Source organism: Giraffa tippelskirchi, chromosome 3, assembly GCF_054371585.1.
Source record: "Giraffa tippelskirchi isolate mGirTip1 chromosome 3, T2T-mGirTip1v1.2.pri, whole genome shotgun sequence".
Classification (NCBI taxonomy): Eukaryota; Metazoa; Chordata; class Mammalia; order Artiodactyla; family Giraffidae; genus Giraffa; species Giraffa tippelskirchi.
Window position 1 is genome coordinate 144,273,494 of NC_137277.1, and position 22,706 is coordinate 144,296,199.

At 41.0% G+C, this 22,706-nt stretch overlaps 1 protein-coding gene across 31 annotated transcripts in view; it reads right to left on the reverse strand.

Annotated features, from left to right (window-relative positions):
• Positions 1–22,706, reverse strand: part of ANKRD44 (ankyrin repeat domain 44) — a 314,879-nt gene that overhangs the window by 209,967 nt on the left and 82,206 nt on the right. For 2 of the 31 annotated variants that reach the window (XR_014079925.1, XR_014079922.1), the window contains exon 1: positions 2,800–2,889. The exons of 25 other annotated variants lie outside the window; for them this stretch is intronic. The gene's annotated coding sequence lies outside the window, so the exon portion shown is untranslated. Of the gene's footprint in view, positions 1–1,927; positions 2,275–2,799; positions 2,899–7,436; positions 7,620–22,706 lie in introns of those variants that run through there. 4 more of the 31 variants (XR_014079923.1, XR_014079921.1, XR_014079924.1 and 1 more) reach the window with 3 other exon arrangements.

The window sequence follows — 22,706 nt, forward strand, 5'->3', positions numbered from 1 at the left end:
AATAAGGTAAACCTAGAATTTCTATATGATCCACAAATTCCACTCCAGGGTGTATACTCAAAAGAACTGAAAATGGGTGTTCAAACAAAAACTTGTACACAAATGTTCCAAAATGTGGAAACAACCCAAATGTCCATCAGCTGATTAGCAGAGAGGCAAATTGTAGTATAGTCATAAAATTGAATATTATTCAACTATAAAAAAGGAATGACATACAGTGATAGATGCTACAACATGGACGAAACTTGAGAACATTATGCTAAGTGAATAAAGACAAAGGTCACAAAAAGGCCACGTTATATGATTCAATTTATAGGAAACATCCAGATTAACCAAATTCATAGCGACAGTATGCAGGTGAGTGGTTGCCAGGGACTGTGAGGAAGAGGGAAGGGGAAGCGGTTGCTTGATGGAGATGGAGTTTTCTTTTGGGGAAATGGAAATGATCTGGAATGAGGTTGTGAGGATAGCTGCACAACATCATAAATGCACAAAGTGCCACTGAACTGTTCCCTGGTGGTCTAGCAGTTAGGTTTCTGGGTTTTCACGGCCATGGGCCATGTTCAGTCCCTAGTTGGGGAAGTGAGATCCCATAAGCCACATGGTGTGGCCTAATGAAATAAAATGGTTAAAATGGTAAATTTTATTCATAGTGTGTGTATTTTACCACAACCAAGAAAAATGACAATACATAAAAAAGAATATTTTCATTATTAAAATTTATCTTTTGAGGTACATTAATAATGAGAGTGGAAAACATGGGAAAAGCAGCCTATGAAAATACTTCTAGTGTGATCCCAGCTACACAATATATAAATATACACAGAAAAATAAGCACTGGAAGGAAACATATAAAACTGTCAAACAGGGTATTGAAAGATACATTTTCTGTCTTACATTCTTCTGTAATGTTCCACATTTTCTAAAGTATTATTTTTATTATTAAATATCATTAAATTACTGTTAAATATTACTCTTATAATCATAAAATAAAGAACCTTTTAAAAAGAAGAGACAGCTTGACACTCTAAAGTACAGATAGGAAAAGGTAATAGAAGTAATGGAAGGTCTAAAAAACACATGATGTAATGATTTAATGAGTGGGGGGAAGACAAAATTATGGAGTGTTCGAGACTTCAACAATCTGGAGAATTTACGTCCCATCCAAAGCTGGAATTGTGGCTCCAGATCTTTTGAGTTTTCAAGAGATGCTGGAGCTCCAGACTTTCAGCAAAATGCCCTGAGTTTTAAATGTTGGCAACTTAATTCAATATTTTTTCAAACACCCCAAGCCAAACAAAACACATCTGTGGACCGGATGAAGCCCACAGGCGCCAGTCAGCAAACTCTAGTTTATAGGAACACGAATGTTTAGCCTGGAAAAGAAAACCTTTGAAAGGACACCAGTAGTGACTTCAAGTGTCTGAAGAATGGCTACGGGGAGATATGTGAACTTAATCCATAAGTCTCTAGAAGGCAGAATCAGAAAGAACTAAAGGCAGAATTCAGAAGCAGTATTAGGCCCAGTAGATAAGGGAGGGTTTCTAACATTATAGGAGCGGTCTAACAGTAAACAGAGCTCCAAAATGCAGCAAGCTGCACATCCCTGAGGGTTCCAGCAAGGGTTACGGAAGTGGGATTCCTGCTATGGGTGAGAAGCTGGACGAGGGTCAAAGGTTCCCAATCAGGGCTGAGCATCAGAAAGCTGAAAAAAAAAAAAAATACAGATTCCTGGACTCCTTTCCAGAACCATGAGGTGAGGCCCAGGACTGTGTGTTTTTTAAAAGCATCTCAGCTGCCTAGCACATAATTTAGAACCACCGCCATGAATCTGACTCTGATGCAGGAATTCTATGACTTTAATCCATGGCTTGACCTAGCTGGCAAGGAAGGCGAGGAGGGATGGAAGGAAGAAAGAACAACTTACTGGAGCTCATTAGGGAGCAGGCTCTGTGCTAAATGCTTTCTTATGTCATCTCACGGAATTTTCACAACAATTGCTAGACGTCAGAAGCCATGATGTCCTCCATTCCATTTCCCAGAGAGAGAAACTAAGGCTAGGGGCGTTTGAGTATGACCCAAGTTAACTGCCACATACTGGGAAGATTTTTCTGGCTCTGAATCACATGCTGGTTCAACTCCACCACAACGCCCTCTTCCACCAGCTCAACTAACATCTCTCAAATGCCCCTGAGGAGCCAGGCAACGTGCCAGGCAAAGGAGATTCAGTAGTGATTAAGACACAGTCCCCAGCCTCAGGAAATTTTCGAATCTGGTGAGGCAGAAAATTAAGTAATTACATCACAGTGAGAACTAGGGAGTCACACAGGAGGGGCACCCAACTCAGCCCTTAGTTATCAGGGAAGGCTTCCAGGAGGAGGTAACAGCAAACCCAGGGTCCTAAGGTGAAAAGAGAAAAGGAAGTCCAGGCTGAGGGTGCAACACCTACAGAGGCACAGAGGCGGGTGGGAGCCTAGCAGGCAAGGGGAAATGCGAGCAGTTCAGAGTGGCTGGAACAAGGGATGCAAGGAGAGGGGTGGCAGGATGTGGGACTGCCCAAGTGGGCAGGCTAGAGCCCCAGGCACTCGTGTGCCATGCTTAGACTTTATCATTTATCCTCAGGGAGACAGAAAGGGTTTAGGTTTAACACAGTGGAGTGATGTATGCAGAATCACATCCCACAAAGACCAGACTGGCTGAGATGTGGAAATGGATTGGCAGGGCAGGACTGACCGGAAGCAAGGGGACCACATGGAGGGCTAAGGCAATCATTTCAGCTGAGGGGGTGGTTATCCTCACCAAGATGATGGCAGAGCAGATGCGATGAAGCAGAGAGATGAGTTGTGCCCCCTCCTCCCTGCCTCCGTCCCTCCCTCCTTTCCCTCTTTCTTTCTCTCTGTAAATAATGTCATAGAGCCCTGGCTATGTACTGGCCACTCTGCCAGACCTAGACATACAAGAATGGGCAGAAACAAACATGGTCTTGCCGACATGCAGTTCACTCTCTGCTGGGCAGTGGATGTTTGTGGAACCGTTTTTAAAAGTATGAAATAATATACCAAAAGTATACTGGTTGATTATGCTATCAATAATTATATCATAGTTAAAGGACATTTGGGGGCTGGCTCCTCCCTTCTCCTCATCAATTCCAAAAGAATCATTACGCATAAGAGGCCCATATGGTAAGTCTGAAAAATTATATCCACGGTAGCCCAGTACTCTTCAGCATTCTGTTTCTAATATTCATATGTGAGACTATAAAGCAGACTGCCTACTCTTGGTATATTTCATTCATGCAAAGTAAAAACAGTTTACCTCCATTTTAATACATTTTTCCTTAAACAGAAGTGATTGACTTAAAAAATGGGTCTGGCATGTTAAAATTCATAAATTAGAAGAATTATTAACAATTTACTAAATGTAGCCTCATACTAAATTAAATGAAAATCCTTCTTGCTGTATTTGGGATAGATACCACGTGGTCTGGGAACAAGTTTGGACTTATCCAAAAACAGACCACAGAACAAGCAGCCAGAGAATCACAACTTTGTTGACGGGTGGTGGGTTCTGAAGGGTCTCCCTGCTCAGGGCCTTGCAGGTCTGAAGGGGACTCTCAGTGCGCTGACCCACTGTCTCCAGAAGTCTGCACATTCCAGGTCCTGAATAACTCCCTTCAAGTCTCCATCCTGGGTCACCCATGAAACCAGGATGTTCCTGTTATACCAGAGAGTCCTTGTGGTTTAAGTCACAGCCACGACATTCTTTTCATTCCTTTACTTGATTCCAGTATAAGAATGACCCTTGATTAAACAGCTGTCCTTGTAGATGGCACATTAAGCTGCTTCTCTTTTAGAGGTGATTTTAGTTTCTCTTTGACTTCTCAGATGTCTCCTCTGATCTTTTATCATCCTAGCATCTCAAAGGCAAGCAAGAAAAACAGTACCTTAACAAATAAATGTGTTCTCTCCCCTTTCCTTTTTTAAACACCAACTCAGGTAGTTTGCACTGAAGTCAATTCACTGAGGAAGCCCTCTTGTAATTTCCTCTTTCACCATGATGTTCTTTCATGGCTGTGGTGTACACTTTTCCTTGGTCCACCAGCCAAGGGAGGCATATTACTATTGGTTGGTAGTACTGAGTCAAAATCTGCCTTCCCAGGAATGTTACAGAAAGAACTCATGTCCCAAATGGTTCAATAATCGTAATCTTTGCATTTGGCAAATTAGAGAAAAATAGGAATGAAGACAAGATATACATTCCCTGAGTACTTACGGGCCAGCCTCCAAAGAGAATCAGCTTATAAAAAATATATCAGATGCCTAAAAGTAAAATTTAAAGTCCTCCTCCCCCTTTTATACATTATACAGCAAGGAAAGAAGAAGAGGAGATGCCAAATGGTGATGGGAGCTTTTGTTGCTAATATTGGGTTATGGTTATTCAAGAGTACTGTCTTGAATAGTATTGATGAACTTAAAAAAAAAAAAAATCACTTTCCTCAAACTTTCTAAATATATTTTACTCTGGATGTTCAAAGAGATGCTCAAGATTTGTTAAATATTTTAGATACTTTCTAAGTAACTCCACGGAAGAGCCTCAAAACCAACGTATGACATAAACCTGCCTTCAGGTGCCCTAGTGGAGAACAATTGATATCAATAACCACCCCCTGCACACATCAACAGTGCAAAATCAAATGGAGGTCAGAGAGAGCTGGCCAGTTTCCCCTAAATTCACTGAAAAATTTATCTGCTTATCTAACCCCAACTCTACTCCCACACTGGGGAAGAATAGGGGATAAACAACACTTGAGCAGAGAGCTGTCAGCCCTTCCACCTTCGACATCTGAAGACCAGTTCAGTTTCCCAGTGGGAGAGGTGAGTGGGCAAAGCTAAACCATGCCACACACCGTGTGCCTATTTTTCAAGAATGGCTTTCATTTTAGCGCTTTCAAATGGGTTCTAATGGTAACCTTGGAGAAGAATAACCCGAAACGCCATGTAAATGACCCATTTTCTCCAGAATGTTTTTCAGCTTCTCTCAGAACATAGTGTGATTCATCCATTAGACTATCTGGAAAATAGGCGTTTAGAATAAAGGCAAAGTGGATACAACAGCCGGTACTAGTAGAGACAGCTCTCTGGTTTACTTTGTGCTGTTCAAGTGATTCATGAATACAATTCATTTCCTTGCCTACAGTTCACATGCTCATAGTTCTTTAAAGATGAAAAGGCAAGATGTTCTGAGTAGTTCTCTGAGTGGACCAAATCCCAATGCTGTTTAGGCACTCCAGGATTCAAAACCCTGACTTTATAAGAATGCTTATCATTCATGTAAACGGACCCCAAGAAAAGGATAATTATGAAATCTACAGAAAATGAGTTTTAGTTGGCGTCATGCTTTAGCCCTGCTAAATCATTGAGCAGAGTAAACCTGGCCTGGAAACACCTTCTTTGATGCCCCGACTGCTCTCAAGTGGGAGAGCAAATGAAGAGAGAAATGATGAAGTGACTAAAGGCTAGAGGGTTGGAGAAAGGCATGACAAATAATGTAGGCAGCACTGCACTTCTCTTCCTGTACCTCTGGTAGACATCACTAATCAAGCATGACATGTTTTTCAATCTCAGACCTTCAGAAACTCTCAACAACTGAAGTACTCCAGGCAAAGACTAGCAATCAAGAACAGTTGATCTATTTGCCACTCTGATTTAAGAGAAAGCTAGATAATCCAGTGGTTACAGATGAAGAGGAAACATTCTTTCATTTAACTATTTTATTTTCCTCTAAGAACTGGAATACTTTATAGAAATCACCATGAAAAGGTAGAAAGAGTTAAACGCTAAACGTTGCTTCTGATTTCAGAAAGATGAACAGACAAGTAAGTTGCCTCAGCACACAGCCCAAGATGCCTAGGAATCAGGAGAACAAAGAATCAGAGCAAGAATTTCAGTTCAAGAGGGAGTGAAAACAGGGCTGCAGCTACAAGATGAAGGTTGCTGGGGAGAGAGGGTACTTTGGGGCCTCACTTGGGGGACCATGGACAAAGCAGGAAACTGCTCAGAAACCATGGGAACCTGTTCCTACTACCGGAAAGACTTCTCTTGGTAACAGAAATTTCCTTAACTTAAAAGTTTCCCCTTTAGGCTGAAATCACCTCTGAGTTAGAAGATTATCACTTAGTCACATCTTACGGAGAATTAGTTTTTCTTTTTTTCTCTCTTGACTCCTGAACAAAGACAGCAGCAAAGGCAGGATAGGTGTTTTCAACAAAGACAAAGAAAGAAAGTAAATGTGATTTGGAGCCTCCAGAGAAGGGCCACCCTGGACTGAACACTGGGCTTGGGGACTGGAGAACATCCATGAGGGGCATTTTTTGATGAGTTACTACGTGCCAAGCACTTTTGCTTCCTCTTTACCACCAACAGTGAGCTATTATTAACACTGTCTTTTTACAGATGAAGTAAATGAGGCTCTGAAATTTAAAGTAACCTGATCAACGATAGAAAGGTAGCGAAGGACTAAGGCTGGACCCAGATCCGGATCTGTGTGGTCCCAACACTGGTGCCCTCCTCACATCGCTGAGCTGCCTCCTTTGGAAAGGCATCAAAGACACACTTGGCACACTCGGAAATGTTCCTTAAGGCTGATGCCTATCTTACTGCATCGCCCTCCTCCAGAGATTAAGAAGGAAGCAAATTCTCCTCTTAGAAGCCTGGTCTTAAAAGAGGACGGCCCCACCTGTTGGAACATCTTAACTTGGAGAGATTAGGGGGCTGGGGCTATGCAGACTAAAATGTCATGGATCAGCTTCCTTTGGCTCAGATGTCATTCCTCCTGCATGGAGAGATGCAGGCTTAAAGGAGGTCAGAAACAGAAGCTGAGCGTGGCCTCAGCTCTGCGGAGAGAAGAGTGAAATGTGTGAGGGACAAATGTCCTCCTGCAGCCTCTGATGCAGCAGCAAGCACCCAGGGTGGACCCTGCTCTGGTCTGGGTTGTAGCCTATGAGCTAATCCTGAACTGCTCCCTCTCTGCATTCACCTAGGACTCCAGACACTCCATTACCTTCTGGAGGCTCCACCGCGCACCTGTATGCCAAAGCAGGATGTCAGGCCAGAGGGGTGCTGGTCCCTTCACGAAGGGAGGCCTACGTCACCCACTCTGATGCCATGAAGCAAGCTACAGCCATTTCCATCACTCTTCACATTTCTCCTACCTGGACTATTCACCCCCAGGATTCTGATGGACCACAGGCTCTGCCCTTTGAGCAGGCCCAAGGAAACCCAGGATTAATGCCCACTATACTTGCGGCCTGGGCAGGCACACACGAGGGATGACAAGTGGTACAGAGTGCCTCCAGGGTGACCAATAACACAGAGGGGCTACTAGGGGGAGCAGGGGGCAGCGAGGAAGGCAAGCAACATGCACTGCGCCCTTCCTACCTCGCAGACAACCGCACCGAGGAGCCAGAGTTCAACCAGGCCTGTTTCGACTCTTCCTCCAAAGTCCGTGTAACAGAAGACAAGAGTGAAGGTATCCCTCTGGGTGGCTGCCTCAAAAATAATTTAACTTACACTTCCTGTAAATTTTGCGGTCTACACCTTATGATATCCACATTAGTTTCACTGTAAAAAAAAAAAAATGTTTTTAGGTGACTGACAAAAAAAGTTAACTGCCTGGGAAGATAAATCACATCAATCCTGTGGATTGTGTGGACGCTGACATACTTGAGGCATCCATTCTGGCATCCAAACAAGAATTTTGGACCAAGTCAGGGCCATACTGTCCTGCTGCCCCACCCCACCACAAGATTCTCCCTCTTTACCAACTTTGGAGAGTTAAGTAAGAAAGGCAGGAGGTTATAAACCATAACTCAGACAAGAGGGATAGTGAGAGACAGCAAGCAGGAGATGACACAGCACAAGGAAGCCCCACAAAAGGTCAACTGTCAAGGCCAAGAGAGCTAAAGGAACACACACAATGGAGACCCAGCACTTTGCCCTCTTCTCCAGGTTTGCAACCATCACTCTAATGATGAAGGACTGGGAATCATAAGTCAATTCTCATGCACAAGAATGCACTTGGTTGAGTCTGTCTGTCTCTCATACACATAGACACACACATACACACTCTACTGCCATCACTTTGGGAGAAGCAGAGGAGATATTACAGGCATGCAGATCTTGAGACTTGAGAAACTGGAATGAGGGGGTGCTGGCGCCAGTAGATGCAGAAGATGCCACACATCAGGCAGCACTTAGGCTGAGTTTGAAACCAGGCAGGTGGTGATGCAGTGAGAGCCCACTGGCATCAGACCAGAAGGTCAACTGGCCTCTGAGGTTGGTTATCATAAGCCAGTAGCCATGTGAGAGAGGATAGAAGATAGCTCTCAGAGAAACTATTTTCATCATACAGTCTCAAATAAAGAACCCCAAATGAGCATTTTCTGCACCACATACTTAAGTCCTTATAGGTGTGATGATGTAATCAACCCCCTGTTACCTAGGCAAAGACATGTCTTCAAAGTCTAACCAAGACCATAAGTTCCAAAAGAGCAGAGATGGTCACTATTGTGTCCCTAGCTCTAAGCACAGAGTAGGCTCTCAATAAATCTCTGTTCACTGAATGTAGAGAAAGGAAAGTTGTTGCATTTATTTTAGATTAGTTTCAAAACAACACATTCCTTTGTTCTGCCTCTTCTACTCGGCTTTCACAGCGTGTGTTAACCAATAAGATCACTGGAAGGTCTCACAGAAGAACTTCTCCATGGGTAAAAATTTGGCATGATGGCAACTGCTGTCACGTCACACATGCTTTCTCTCAAAAGAATTCAGTAACACCTATGTGAAGGAGGGAGGCAGACATATACACACGAGCCAGCCAACCCACCCGATGACCTCACGCCCCAGGGTGAGGGAGAGAAGAGAAGGCAGCATCCCTCCTCAGCTCCCTCAGTCAGTCTCAGCCCAGTGAGCTCCTCCCACTGTGCACATCTCAGACCTGAGTGGGACTCTGGTGTTTACGGCAATATTTTTCACACACGTCAGCCCCTACACACAAGCCAACTGCCTGTCTGGTGTTCAAAGAAAGTGCAATGCGTTCCAACTCTGCAGGCAAAACGGGCTGTGTTGGCCTCCATGACAGACAGAGCATGGGCCTCCAACGTGGGGCTTTCCAAAGAGACTCTCAAAGTTAATTTTGACTCAATGTGACTTCTACCTCATATACACATTTACCAATCTAGCCACTTGGTAAGCCCACCACCCACCACAAGAGTAGGCTGAATAAGGAGTACCTTCCAAAGGAGAGGACTAGACCATCTGCTTCCAAAGTGGTCTACAAAAGAAGTGGTGGTAATGTAGAAAATACTATTTCTGGCATGGATTACGATTCAGTACGTGTTCTTCCAACCAGCTTTCTGGTTTTTCTAAAATGAACCAAAATAATATCTGCACGGTAACTATTCCACAGCAAGACTGCTTGGAATTTTTCTGTACTTCTTCTAACTGATTTCAGCACATGTTACTTCAAGACCTCTATTAAATATATTAAACATATTTAACCTTAGCTAAAATAAATCTGGCTAATTAAATGATATAATGAACAGCTCATTAGCCGAGCACTGGTAAATATTTCTCTACTCTGGCTAAGCAAGGCTTATTATACACTTGAGTACTATGTGATCTTATCATACCACAATTATCAGCCTTATATGCTAAGCCTAAGCATAAAAAATCTGTAATTGAACAAATAATGGAATTGGACCTGTACATTGCTAAGCTTTTGGTGACTGGTTCACATGATCTTTTAATGGCCAATTTAAACTAACTGTAAGTTTTCATGAACAAGACAATTCCAACACTTTTAATGATCTGTTTTATCAGACTTTCTGAGTAAACAAGCTTAGAAATCTTTCATCCCTTGTTAGAAAGATACATATCTCAACCACAGCCACTTTAAGAGATTAAATGTTGGTATCTTTGGGAGCACAGAATCTTTCCTAAAATATATTTTAGATTTTTTTTATGTCATTTATTTTAGGATCACTTTAAAGCAATCCAATCACTTTAAGGAATAAAAAAATCACAGAATAAGATGGAGGTTGCAGCTGAAGGTTACATTTGAATGAGCTACACATATCTTAACATCCTTTATTCCTGTAATTCTTGTGGGAAATTGCCATAAGGAAGCAAACAGGGATGAACACAAAGATTTATGTTCAAGATATTTATTAGGGTGCTATTTATTATAGAAAATAATTGGAATATTAATAGTCTTAGTGTAATAAAATATGGCACACATCCAAATAGTAGAATATTATATACCTATCAAAAATAACATTTCAATATGTATGGCTGAGTCCCCTTGCTGTTCACCTGAAACTATCACAACACTGTTAACTGGCTATACCCCAAAACAAAATTATAAGTTTTAAAAAATAATATTTCAAAGAATTTTTAAAGACTTGAAGAAATATTTGTTATATAAGATTAAGTGGAGAAAAAGAGTAAACAAAACCATATCCAAGGCCTAGCAAACAGCATACACACAAAAATAATTTTGTCACAGCAAGTAACACATACAATGAGCTAGCAAGAAAACCTGTATTTTAAAGTACATATACACAAATAAGCATAAATAAAACAGAAAAATATCAAGAAGCCAATAATATTTCTCTTGGTGATTAGATTACAGGTGAGTTATTTTCTCCTTCTTTTTCTCATGTGTATATTCTAAATTTACAGTTAATAGTCACGACTGATATAGTTGGGAGAAATAGGAAACATTTTAAAAACTAAACATGAAAACAAATGTCTAGTGAAATTACAAGTCAGAAAGAGAAAAACAAATATCATATATTAATGCATATATGTAGAATCTAGAAAATGGTACAGATGATCTTATTTGCAAAGCAGAAACAGAGACCTAGACATAGAGAACAAATATATGGATGAGAGGGAAAACAGGATGGGAGGAAGTGGGAGATTGGGATTGACACATATACACTATTGATACTATGTATAAAATAGATAACTAATGAGAACATACTGTATGGTACAGGGAACTCTATGACTGTGGAGACCTGAATGGAAATGAAGTTCAGAAGGGAAGGGATACACGTATACATGTGGCTGATTCATTTTGCTGTACAGCAGAAACTAACTCAACATTGTAAAGTAACTATACTAAAATAAAAATCTGTTTGTTTTTTTAATTGTAATAAATGAAATTACTTTTTAAACGAAATTTTTTTAGAGTAACTAGAACACAGAAGCCCACTGACACTGACAGGTACAGTAGAAGCAGAGTCTCAGACCAGAGATAAGGGCTGCGTCTCCCCAGATGGGTGCTCCAAGTTAGGCCATGCCAGAATTCAGGGACTGGAAGAACCAACTAGATAGCCAGTGGGAATTCGCTGCGTGACGCAGGGAGCTCAACCCAGTGCTCTTTGACAACCTAGAGGGGTGAGATAGGGTGGGAGATGGGAGGGAGGTTCAAGAAGGAGGGGACATATGTATACCTGTGGGCTGATTCATGTTGATGTATGGCAGAAACCAACACAATATTGTAAAGCAATAATCCTCCAATAAAGTAAAAATTTTTTAAAAAAGCAAGTCGATATGTTATCATTAGTTTTATATCAGAGCTTTCCATGTTGAGGTAATATACTGAAACAGCAACTGGACTTTGTTTAAGGCCCTATAGTAGTAGTAGTGTTAGTCGCTCAGTCGTGTCAGACTCTTTGTGACCCCATGGACTGTAGCCTGCCAGGGTTCTCTGTCCATGGAATTTTTCAGGCAAGACTACTGGAGTGGGTTGCCATTCCCTTCTCCAGAGGATCTTCCCAACCCAGGAATTGAACCCGGGTCTCCTGCATTGCAGTCAGATTCTTTACCATCTGAGCTACAGGGATGTCCTTGAGGTAATATATTAAATCTAAGCAAATCAAGGTAGCTTATTTCACCCTGTTTACTGAAAACCACTAAGAAGTAAATTTGTTGTTGTTGTTCAGTCGCTGAGTCATGTCTGATTCTTTGAGACCTAATGGACTGGGCGGGCCAGGCTCCTCTGTCCTCCACTGTCTCCTGGAGTTTGCTCAAATTCATGTCCATTGAGTCACTGACGATATCCAACCATCTCATCCTCTGCCACTCTCTCCTCCTTTCGCCTTCAATCTTGCCCATCATCAGGGTCTTTTCCAATGAGTCGGCTCTTCACACCAGGTGGTCAGAGTATTGGAGCTTTAGCAACAGTCCTTCCAAAGAATATTCAGGATTGAAGTAAATAGCCAGCTCCAGTTTTTCAACTGAAGCTTTTTCTCACTTTTGAGAAAGAAAAAAGCCATTTTCATTGGCATGGCTGGACTACATAAACTCCAGTTTGGGGCAACATGAGGGTCTCTTGGTGCAGGGGTTAAACCAGTACCTCAGTTTAACACTTGAAATGGGGAAGTGTGAGGCAGTGAATCTATAGTTTCCAATTTAATCCATCCCTAAACCCACAGATTAGAGAACATCTCCCCAAATAATTTTGATGGCCTCAAATGGTTTCAATTAAGTGAAACAAAACACTTCTATGTATTTTTAATGAAGAAGAAACACATTCTTGGTTGACCAAGTCTATGGAAAAAAATATCTGGTACTTTAAAAGATACATATTAAGCCCTGTGACTAAGTAGCCATTTAATTAAAGTATTAATAAATGTCTCAACATAAATCCTACTGGCAAAGGGGGTACACAGTTTTAGAAATCTACTAGCAATTAGGTCTTTGGTCCTAATTTTGTGGCAACAAATAGAGATCCTAACAGCCAAGACATATTGGAGGTCTTTAAAAGCTTTAAGCTTTTGTGTCAGGATTCATGAGGCTGCTTCCTCTGCATTCTCGTCTCAATTTGTATTCAAGTTCACAACCTTGATTAATAGAGCACCTGCCAGTTCTCTGTCAAGCACCTAGGACATAGAGGAAAACAGAGTCACACAGACCTGTATTCAAGGATTTGCTCTGCGCCTTGCCACCTCTGAAACTTCGCCTCTGGGTGCCTGTTGCCTTATTTGTAAAACCAAAAGGAATCACCTAGCTCTTCTGGCTATAATTTATGTGAAGGTACAGAAAACAAAGCCATCATTCAAAATAAAGTGTGTCTGGTACGGTTTCCAAAAATTATTGTCTTGATCTCTAAGTAATCTACAAGAATGGTACTTCTACTCAGCAGAGAAGATGAGTTGATGCTTTGCCCTAAAAGTCTCTCTCCTGGAGAGAACCACAATATTTCCTTGGCTTATCCTATAAGTGATCCAACAAATTTCTTTGGCATACCCACTGTGAACTATTCAACACGCTCCAAAGATCAGTGTCACTGCAGGGAAAATCTGGAAGCTTTTTTAGTCTGTCCTGCCTCCCTCCATCCTAAGAACTTGTCGCCCCCAAATCCCTGTGATTCCAATGAAATTATTCATAAAACACTTCCCTCAGCTGTCCTCATCACCAGGGCAGGCAGATGACACAGGTCAACCAGTCAGAGTTCTTTCTCAGAAATTGATTTGGATCCTGAGAGGACAGCAAGGGTGATTTCTCTCCAAGACACTAGGTAAAGGCATGTTTCACTGTCTTCCTCTTGCCCTTCTCTAACTGGAAGAGAGCAGCATTTTCATTCAACACAACATCAGTCCACACAAAACTACCTTTTCTCACCTTTTTCTGCCATCACAAGCATCAGCCTCCAGGAAACACTATCTTACTACCCTGAAATAGCATGAAACCTAAGGCAGCAGTGGTTGGTGTAAGCAAGTACATTGACAGAAAAACAACCAACCAAAAGATTACTCTTTTAACAACAACAACAAAGACACAACCACCATCACAAATAAAAAGGCAGAACTGGTTGATTCGAAGCATAATCACCAGCAGATGGGAGGCACCTAAGATAAAGGAGTTATGACCATTTTCTCATCACTGTTTGCCAAGTGAGCCTGGCTTTGCTGTTGAATAGACATCTTTTCATTTCCTTTCCATCTTGTTTTTCACGTCCCAATTATCTTCCACATTACTCAGTTATCTAGATAATCACAATTACCTATTTCCTGACTGATTCACATACTTTTCAGTTAAAACCCATACAGAAGAAAAACAAACAAAAAACAAAAATTCAGGGTATCAGATATAAGTTCCACCAGGACTTCATTCAAAGGTTCTGAAATCAACCAGAAACTCAGATTTTCACTAAGGTTGAATGGCTCCCCAGATAGATTTCAACAGGGGAACACGTTAGTGTTCTTTAATATAGAAAACGTTAGTGTCACCCCACGGAGAAGGCAATGGCACCCCACTCCAGTACTCTTGCCTGGAAAATCCCATGGACGGAGGAGCCTGGTAGGCTGCAGTCCGTGGGGTCACTAAGAGTCGGACACGACTGAGCGACTTCACTTTCACTTTTCCCTTTCATGCACTGGAGAAGGAAATGGCAACCCACTCCAGTATTCTTGCCTGGAGAATCCCAGGGAGGGCGGAGCCTGGTGGGCTGCCATCTATGGGGTCGCACAGAGTCGGACACGACTGAGGCGACTTAGCAGCAGCAGCAGCAGCAGCAGTGTCACCCCAACCTACCAAAATTCAAGTGATTCAACCAGAGAAAGACTGATACTTGCTTGAATGACATAACAGACCCTCCTACAGGGAAGCAGCAAAAATAGCACATTCAACTCTGTATCTCAAAGATACTTGAAATGTTGTGTAAAACAATCAAGAAATTAAGCAACAGGAAAATAGCCAGATAATAAGTCCAGAAGAGCCTATTTTGCACTTTGGGACAGAGCAATAATGGTTCTGAGTCACTTACCTGTTCTTCCTCAAGAGGCACCCTTAAGATTTTCATCTTTGAGGTAATAAACATATGATAGGGTTATTTAACAACTGTGGGGTACAGTTTTCTCATCTGTTAAATGAGTGGGATGGATGGCTTGTTTTGGGGGGAGTTTGTTTTTGTTTTAGCTTATTTCCAGATCTAAAAAGTCTACAGTTCAGTTCAGAACACAATTCCCACAGAGTTTCCAGAAAAACATTTGAGTAATTGGCCCCAAAGGAAACAATATTTAGCAACAAAGCCCTCCACTCCTTGACTAAAATATTTTCTCTATTTCCTATGGATGGATAAAATAAGATTGGCAATAGCATGAAGGCTGAGATTATAAATAAGAAAATGTATAGGCAGAGTTAATATACTGGAACAAGTAGGAAAGAATTTCCTGATGTTGAGATCAGAAAACCAGAACAGGATGGATTCTTATTTACTTGGGAAATCCTGTAATACTGAGGCCTGAGATTATTCTGTGAGAAGCTCTGGACCTGGCATGACCCCCTTGAGTTGTCCCATCTTGGTATCAGGGGCTAGCACTTTATACTCCATACTAAACACTCATAGGCAGACTACCTCCAGGGAGGATGTGATTTTGATGAAGCAAGTCTCTTGGGCTGAATATACTGTTCAGAGAGGAACACACTGGAGAGCCTTCAGTCATGAATGAAGCCGAAATTCAGCCTCTGTACAAGCCTACCATACTGAATCCCAGAGACAGAGTTTGGGGTGAATTAGAAACACTAGTGTCACCTGGGAAGCCCAGAAAAGAACAGCTTTATAGCTCTGCCAGGCAAAGGGGGCCCCAGCAGGCTAAGGCCCCAAGAATGCATGGCCCGGCCCCTGGCCCCCTTTCTGGAACTCAGCTATACCACGCTCCTTCACTCTGCACACATGGTACAGGGCATGTGAGAGCCAAAATGGACTATTTTCCTGTATTTTCCCATCTTCCCACCTTTGCTCAAGCTGATCACTTTACTCTGAGAACTTTGCTTTTAACTACGCCCAAGCCAACACCCACAGTTCAATAGCCAGCTGGGACCCATTCCACAGTGCACGCCCGCCTCCCACAGATCTCTCTCACATATGGAAGGAAACTTGCCCTTCTGAAGCTTAAAACAGAACTGATGAGAAGCTAAACATTTGCTGTCCAAAGGATAGAGGGGGAAAGAAAGTTTCCTGAAGCCCCTTCAGGCTCCCCTGAATAGGGGGACCTACAAATTCACTTTTCTAAAATGCAGAGTTCCATGGCATCGAGTAAATCTACACTGTTGCACAACCACCACTATATCCATCTCCAAAACATGACATTTTTGCTGAAACTAATTTGAGAGGGATTTCTGTCTCTTTCATCCAACAAAATCCTGACAAAGAAATGCATAGTACAGACTGTGAAATACAAGAAATTCATAAAGGATATGAGGTATGTTTTTAACACAGTGAATAAAACAGAATTTTCTGGCACTGTGAAAGCAGAGGAGACCCTGATTACTCTTGAGAATAATCCGAGTCTGGAAAGACCAGAAGATAATTAACCAAATAGATCATATAGTTTAAATCAGTTAAAAAAGAAAAAACAAAAAGGATTGTTTTTTTATTTGTAATAGAAGAAAGCACAAACACAAAAAAGGAAGCTTGTATTTCATCTCCCAAGGGAAGACATTCTGCAGAGGAAATCAGAATCAGGCCAAACAGACAAATCTCCTAAGGCAGGGGAAAGCCTTAGAGAATATGGAGAAAAGGAAGGAAAGAGTGAAAGCTTGGCACAAAAGATTCCCTTTATTTTAACAAACTTTAGAAAGCTGTCCGCCTTATTTGCCCTACACAAATAATTTTATTAAAAATGTAACAGAGGAATATTCCTGGAGCACTTTTCTTCATATCAGCAGAAAAGTCTGTGCTATGTAAATTACTTTGAAATCAATCTAGAAAACTTAAGTGAAAGTATATTTTTAAATGTAGAAAAGAAAGAATCTTTTTTTTTTTTTGGCAGGCCTTAGTTCCCTCACAGCTTTAATTTCTTCTCCTTTGTCATAAATTTAAATTTCAGTAACACTATATTCCCACTTTTTCTGGGGATAAAACTTTCTGTCATTAACAAGCCTAAATATTTGATTATAAATCCTACAGGGTTATCATCTAACTAAGAGTAAGATTAACCACTATTATTCCCTCAATAACACATTTGCTAGCCTAGAAAATGGATTCTCCATATAATAAGTTTTTCTTATTTCTCTGCCATCTTCTCCATTCAAAGTATTGTCAGTGTATATTTTGAGACAAGGAATACACTCTAGAGAGAGAAATATGATTAAGAGTTGTCATGGGTGGACATTAGCAATTTGCTCAGTGGCCAAACTCGACTGCAAATACCCTTCATCTTGGCAGGAAGCTCCACAGCCAGAAAACAGATGCTGCAATTGGGTGTCGTGTCAGGCTGAATGTATTTCATGGGTGGGGAGTGGGGTTGGGTTGGGGGCAAGGATTACAAGCACAGCTCTCAGCTAAAGCATTTCACTTGGCCCACAGCAATCAGTCTCAGAAGAATTTTGCCTTAGAAATTTACCTGTTAGTATAAACCAGCACTAAAATCTCTGAGACATTAACAGCCTTTATTAAATAGACATTCAGGAGCCCACTTTATTTTGCCTAGCAGGTGGGCTTACAATAGATCATTTACTTTGAGACATATTATGTGGTGTGAGTTATTTTTACAAAAACAATTGGGAGAATGTATGCTCCTAATTTACATGTAATTTGAGTTACTGTAAAACATAACTGCTAGATAAGGAGACATTTTTTAGCAGAAGAGCTTGGTTATTCTTTGACTAGCAGGCCTGACCACAAACACCCACTATAGCCCTACTACAGAGGAAACTCACTCCTACCACAGAAAGCATAACTCAGATTGCCTCAGCCTCTCATCTCTTCCAGGGAAACTTTCGCTCAAGACATGAAGCGGCCAAGTGAGGGCTTCAGATAAATGCATTTATCTTCACCACTCTCACTGTCAGTTTTCATTAATTTTGAAGGACATGTTATAATATGTCTCTTTTCACCAGAGATAACTTGAAAAAGCCAGAGATACAATACAGGAAGAAAAAGTTTTATCAGTTCAACCAACTGGTAAGGACTAAAAAGCAAGGCGAGGGCTTCCCAGGTGGCTCAGAGATAAAGAATCTGCCTGCAATGCAGGAGATGCAAGTTCAAACCTTGGGTCGGGAAGATCCCCTGGAGAAGGGAATGGCTACCCACTCCAGTATTCTTGCCTGGGCAATCCCGTGGACAGAGGAGCCTGGCAGGTTACAGTCTATGGGGTCACAAAGAGTCGGACACAACTGAGCGACTAAACAGCAACAACAGCAGCAGCAAAAGGAAAGAAAGGCTCAAAGAGGCAACCTGGTACGGACAGAAAGTTCTTAGTTGGAAGGACGGGAGTGCCGGGGTCTAGTCCCACTCTCTCACCTCTAGGGTAAGACTACTTCTCACATGTCAGAATCTTGCTTTTACCATCTGTAAAGTCCTTTTGGAGGTCGCCAATAGCCCTACCATAGAGACCTACCATAGATCCAGGACTGGGCCACCTCAGGCCAAACAAATAACAGAGAACCTGCACTACACGTCTAAGATCTCTTCCTATACTAAAATCCCAGTATTTAGATACTTCCTGGACTAAAATCCTCTATTTGGTGACTCTGTTCTAGCTAAGAAAGGCACTTTGAACAAGACAGAGAATAAAAAAGCATTTCTAGAACAAGAGATGGGTTTGTTTTTTCTTTTTAAGGTAGACAGGTTAAGCTATCAATCCCAGCACTACGTGTTATAATCAACTGTCAGGATCTGCTTTGTACTTTTATTTCTCTTTATTGCCTACAAGTACCTGCCACTGCCCTGAAAGCAGACACAAGAAGAAGAGAAAGACTGTCGAGAAGGAAAGTTCCTAAACTTCTCCCACAGCTGAAAAGCTCTAAGGCAGGAGACAAAAAGAAACAAACAAAACCCCAGCAAGAATGATGAGTAATGAGAACTATATATTTTCTTTAGGAATCAGAAACTTTCATGAAGATGCAAGTTGTGCTTAAGCCTTGAGACACTCGTCACCTTTGGGTGGTGTAACTTTGAAAAACATCTCTTACTCTTCTAGAAGATTTAGAACCCTTCTCTGGCCCAAGGACACATCCTCTTTCCTTCACTGCCACCTCCTTGGTCTTTCTCTAGGTTATGACAGTCACAAAATAAGGGGGTCAGGAGAAGCTTGCAAGAAAGGTCATCATCCTCACGACCTAGATGTCTCTGTTCATTCCATCCATGTTTGCTTTCAAAAGGTTTCCTTAGGCAAAGTAGTCATTTCATGTTACTCCATCGAATTATTCTCTTATTACCTTCTCTTATTCCTGAACTTTTTGCTGTTGTTATTTGAGAAAACTCCAACAGGGTTTCAAGCGCCTTGCTTTCTTTTCTATTCTTAAACTGTGACATACTTAAAGCATACAAACAATTTGGACATTAGTATTAGACATCCTTGTACCTACTTCCCTGGTTAGGAAAAGAAACATGACAGATATAAGGAAAGCCCCACACCCATCAGCCATCCTTCCACTCCCATCCTCCCATCACCCTGATATCAGTAGTTATCAATTCTACACATGTGTTTAAATATTTACTGGGTGTGTTTATAACCATGAACAACATAATGTTTTAAAGGTTTATATAAATGGAATCATACTGTCTCTATCCTTCTGAAGTTTGTCTTTTGTTGGTGCACATGCCCCTGTGTGCTCAGTCGCTGAGTCGTGTCCAACTCTTTCGTGGCCCCATGGACTGAAGCCTGCCAGCCTCCTCTGTCCATGGGATCTTCTAGGCAAGAATACTGGAGTGGGTTGCCATTTCCTCTTCCAGGGATCTTCCTGACCCAGGGATCGAACCCAAGTCTCCTATGTCTCCTGCATTAGCAGGCAGGTTCTTTACCAATGAGCCACCTGGGAAACCCGTTGGTGTACATAATCCTAGTGAATTCATTTTTACCCCTGTGTAGTATTCCACTACATGAAAAATAACCACTCTACTTCTCCATTTCAGTGAGGTTTGTTTCCAATTTGGCTATTTTTTTTCACTACAAACAATGCTGTGGTAAACACTCATAACTGTTTCCTTAAACATAGATGCAAGGGTTTCCCATGGATATAAACTCAGGAATGGAATCACTAGGGTATAGGGTGTACACAGCTTCAACTTGCCTATCTCCAAATTCCTGCAACAATTTACACTCCCAGAAGCAGTATGTGAGCATTCCTATATACCTATGGCCTCTCTAACATTTATTATTTTCAGATTTTAATTCTTATGTCTGTTGTATACCTCCACTTATTACTTATACAACAAATAAGTTTTTGAAAACCAAAAAAAATTTTTTTAAAAAAAGTTTGATGAATGTATACCTCTATAACTCCACAAATGTATAAGCAAGCCCTCAAAAGTGGTAGATGCACCTCCATATGTGTAATAGAGTACATTTAGGAAAAGAATTTTCTATCTGTATTTATGAAATGTTGGCTTCTGAGATATTGATTACAACTAGAGAAAGGGTCTTGGTCCCCTACACTTTTCCCTGAGCACATTCTGCATTCTAGAAGGCGACTCACATCCTAGACTTCAACACGCAGAGTACAAGAAACACCACCACCACCACTGTCATTGCTCTGATGGAAATGGTTCTCCATGGCTCAAATCTTGACCACAGAAGAGATTAAGGGGGAAAATATTAAACAAATGAAAAAGGGAGAAGAGCAAGCAGGAAAATCAATTTTAATACACTGTATGCACAATTGGCATTTTCCTCCTTATAAACATATTAAAATTAATCTGAAACACTATATAAAGTTGCAAATCTTTCAGGTATTAAAACCCAAATCTGACAATTATAGTCCAATTAAAAAAAAAAATTCTGCTTTTCTGAACTGATCTCAAAGAGGAGTTTGAAAAAAGGAGCAGAAGGAGATGGTCTTAAGATGAGTTCTTCAGAACCTAAGATGATAATTCATGATTTTCACAGCAGTCTAGTTACTTGACAAGAGTAATTATAACTTTCAACAGTTTAAGTCCTCAAAATTCTGTGAAATACAGCATAGGGAAATGGCTTATGAGTTGGGCCTTGGAAACCAGGTCATCTGAATTCAAATCTCAGCTCTGCTGCATATTACCCATAATCTTGGGTAAATTATTTAGCATTTCTTCTCATTTGTAAAGTGAGAATAAAAATAGTATCTACCTAATAATACTTGTTAGAGAATTAGAAGCTAGAATAGGAACTGGCATGTGAGAGGTCAAAAAAACAACAGTGACAAAAATTAGTTATTACATTCTAGCCTCATTTTTAAATTAAAAAAAAAGTTGTCTATTAGGAATAAATATTTAGGCTTCCCTGGTGGCTCAGCGGTAAGAACCCACCTGCCAATGCAGGGAACACAGGTTCAAACCCTGGGGTCTGAGAAGATCCCATGTGCCTCAGGACAACAAAGCCTCAGCGCCACAACTACTAAAGCATGCACGCCCAGCGCCCATGCACAACTAGAGAGTAGCCCCAGTTCGCTGCAACTAGAGAAAATCTGAGTGCAGCAACAAAGACCCAGTGCAGTCAAAAAAAAAAAAAAAGAGTGGATATGTCAGAACTGAGTCACTTTGATGTATAGCAGAAATTAACACAACACTGTAAATCAACTATGTCGTTGTTGAGTCACTAAGCTATGTCCAACTCTCTCTCGACCCCATAGACTGTAGCCTGCCAGGCTCCTCTGTCCATGGGATTTCCCAGGCAAGAATACTGCAGTGGATTGCCATTTCCTTCTCCAGGGGATCTTGCCAACTGTACTTAATTATATTTAAAAAAAATTTTTTTAAGTAGGTATCTAAGGAGTAGTCTTTTGTGTCCATTTTAGACATTTGAGTTTCTAATGTTTACAGGATTACCTGAGTGAAAAATTTGGGGTCATTTTCGTTTTCTTCCTTATGCTTTTTTGCACTTAAAAAACACCTTATTTTTTTAACCCTCACATGATTTTCAAACGGAAACTCAATTTTCTTTTCAGGAAAAGGGAGTTAAGGGATAGTAATGAGTAGAAACACTGATTGTTTTAAAAGCACCTCTTATTTAATTATATCTGCTCCTACCTGATGCCTCGTGAGATCAGTTACTGTCCTTTCCCAGTATAAAATTTTTATAGCTCATAAGCTCTAAATTCAAAACAAATGTGAAATTTATCATGGATATAGATGGTACCTTCCTGTTTGCAATTAACAACAGTTCTGAATTTTGCCTAGATTCTTCTGACACAAAAGAGGATTATATAGCCAGAGCTCTTAATGTGTGTGATGGGGAGGGAGCAAAGGAGAGAAGGGAGGTGACCTTGGGCTTTGGATTTACTATAACCCGCTTATGTGCTGGATGATAACCGCCTTTGGGGATCCAGGGGACCAAAGGCTTGAACAGAAAGGACTTGTGAGGAAACCTTCAGTATCAAATTTGATTCCACACCTCTTAATTCTTCTTCCATATCCAAGACAAACTATAAATCACTCAGCCCAATTCCCATATGGTTAATAATTTGAAGCTAAGTAAATAAAAGGAATGGTCAATTATTCTTATGTTTTCCCAGTGTACTACCTTTAAAAATAAATCTGGTTTGGGGGAATTTGATTCCCAAGGAAGGGTAATTTGCTTTAGCAAGGACTGGAATTTTGACCCATAACCAGACCTAATAACTTGGCATTTATAAAAATATGATTTCTGCCTTGGGACTTAAAAAGAGGTATGGGCTAGAAATTTCTACGCTTACTTTAAAAACAATCTGCAACCCAAACAT